Source organism: Apium graveolens, chromosome 7, assembly GCF_009905375.1.
Source record: "Apium graveolens cultivar Ventura chromosome 7, ASM990537v1, whole genome shotgun sequence".
Taxonomy (NCBI): Eukaryota; Viridiplantae; Streptophyta; class Magnoliopsida; order Apiales; family Apiaceae; genus Apium; species Apium graveolens.
The window spans coordinates 199,972,144-199,974,641 of NC_133653.1; the positions used below are offsets into that span (position 1 = coordinate 199,972,144).

Here is a 2,498-nt window from a genome sequence, read left to right on the forward strand (position 1 = left end):
CCATGATACACATTGACCAACTACTTTAATTATAAATTTCTCCTGAAAACTAAACCTCATCCCTACAATAGCCACTGATAAACTACTTCCAGAAAGGAGCTTCAGAATGCTAGCATATAAAGTAGAAGTTGTTGGTAGATAGAGTATAGACCATACACAAAGTAATGCAGCAGATGGTCTTTGTGACAGTGTAGACTATGGAATGAAGAGGAATCCAATGAAACAAAGTCTAATATTGCCAATGTCTCAAACTGGAACTCAAATTAGGTCATCAGGTCCCAGAGTTCGATATTAGATGAAGGCACATATGTATATGTATTGAAAGTCAGAAAAACATAATTAAATTGAACTTGAAAATGTTACACTAAAAAAATGATTAATTCCGTAATTAAAGATTCATAATCCACTATACAAAGTTCAGCATGTAATCTTACTCCAGTAGATAGCAGGAACAACAAAAGATCTACTAGCAGTTCGGTGGGCGGCTGTTGGCAGCAGAGACCCTAGATCCCCACTCGAGCAGCTCTTTGCTTGTATCATCCTTGTGTTAAATCACTTCAATGAAGCAAAGAAAATCTTTTTTTTCTCCAATTGTTGTCTCTATTTCTTCATCAAGATCTTCCTCACAGCGAACCTGAACAATTCAAGAAATGCCAATGCCAACAATACTTTTTTTAAAAAATAACTTCACTGCTCTAACTTGTGAGTAAATGACACATTATGTATTAGGTTTTCTCGACTGACCTTAGTCGTCCAGCATTTGCCTTCACCATTGTGAATCGCATCAACCAGTGCAGTGTAGTTCCAATTCTTGATCACATTGTATGGTCCATCATGGATCTCAACTTCAATTGTATAACTGTTAGACATATTTGATAATGTCATGGCTAATATATTTTATGTTTAGCTTTCAGATCTTACGTGAACAGGATAAATCAGTACTTAACTGTTGATCAGTACTTATACTGGAAGTCAGGACTTAAGGATATCAGTACTTATATTATCAGGAGATAATCATCAGAAGATAGATATCAGAACTTAAGTGCTGAAGGATAATCAGATAAGGACAGTAGCTGATTAAAGGGAAGAAGATCGAGATAAACATAAGAAGAGATATGCATGAAGAAGGAATTCCGTGAAGAATGGAATACTTGGAAGAAAAGATATCTGATTGATATATTTTAGGAAGCAGAATTATATTCCATATCAATTAGTGATTATCTTGTAACTGTGTAGTATATAAACACAGACATAGGGTTTACACTATAAGTGTTATCATTATTAGAAAAGATTATTCATTGTAACCCTAGCAGCTCTCGTGATATTTGTTCATCACTGAGAGGTAACAGTTCCATACTGTAACAGAGTTTATTGTTTCAATAAAGTTTGTTTTCTGTTACTTAAGTTCTTAAAGTTCGATTTGAGTGTACTATACACTGTATTCACCCCCTCTACAGTGTGTGTATGACCTAACAATAACCACCGTTTTTAGAAAAATGATTTGATTCTGACCGCATCGCAACACTGTAGACACATCTTGAGCAGTAACCTGCAAGGGATATTGAATTTGTTAATGTGAAATAAAGAAGGAATGATTCTGGTAAAAATGGTAGGATTTCCAGCAGTTAACACCATATATGGTCCATTATTGTAAAAACACAGATAACTTGTGACGAGTTACCTGAAAGCTTCCATCACCAATGCAAACAATTATTTGCTTATCCTTAGCAGCCTGTGAATACCCTAGAGTTGCACCAACTGACCACCCAATGGATCCATACTGCATTTGGAACTCATACCTGTATTATTGCACTTACATTAATACATGCAAACACATTATATACCTTAGGAAATTATATTGAAAGGGATGCTCACCCGCATCCTTTTGGCAATTTCATCTTCTGGAAATTGAACCAGGAATCCCCTCTCTCAGCAATTATATTGAAAGTCATGCGGAATTTGTTTAATTTACTTGTTGTAGACTATCTCCTTATCAGGAGCCCTTTGTTCAAAGACAACCATCATTAATGAGTCATTGATGCTTATTTTATCATTTGCACATGACGTGTTTCCACCTGAGGTTGATACATCAGCGTCCCTAAGTTGAGAGGGACATAGATCTTCTTGGTATGAATTGCTCCTAATTGCCGCATCTTCAAGCATCAGATGTTCACTAAAACTTTGGGTTGTAATTTCAGGACACCGAATTCTTCACAAAAATCACACCAAAAACATGAAACACACTATCCGGAAATTCCATACACCCTCTAAAAAGCAAAATCAACACATTACAAACAACAACATCAAATGCATACACCATTTTCGGAACCAACTCATGAACTTGCAATCCAAGTCCAACACCCCTACTTCCAAGCTTATAACACCCTTTCAAAACACTCCCAATAGCATAACTATTTGAAACATACCCAAAAACCAAACAAGCCGAGGACACCATATTTTTCTCAGACATATCATCAAACACCAACCTTGTACAACCC

General features: G+C 36.0%; 1 pseudogene; it reads right to left on the minus strand.

Annotated features, from left to right (window-relative positions):
• Nucleotides 1-466: 466 nt before the first annotated feature.
• On the minus strand, nucleotides 467-1,952 carry LOC141674339 (pyruvate decarboxylase 3-like; annotated as a pseudogene).
• Nucleotides 1,953-2,498: the final 546 nt, after the last annotated feature.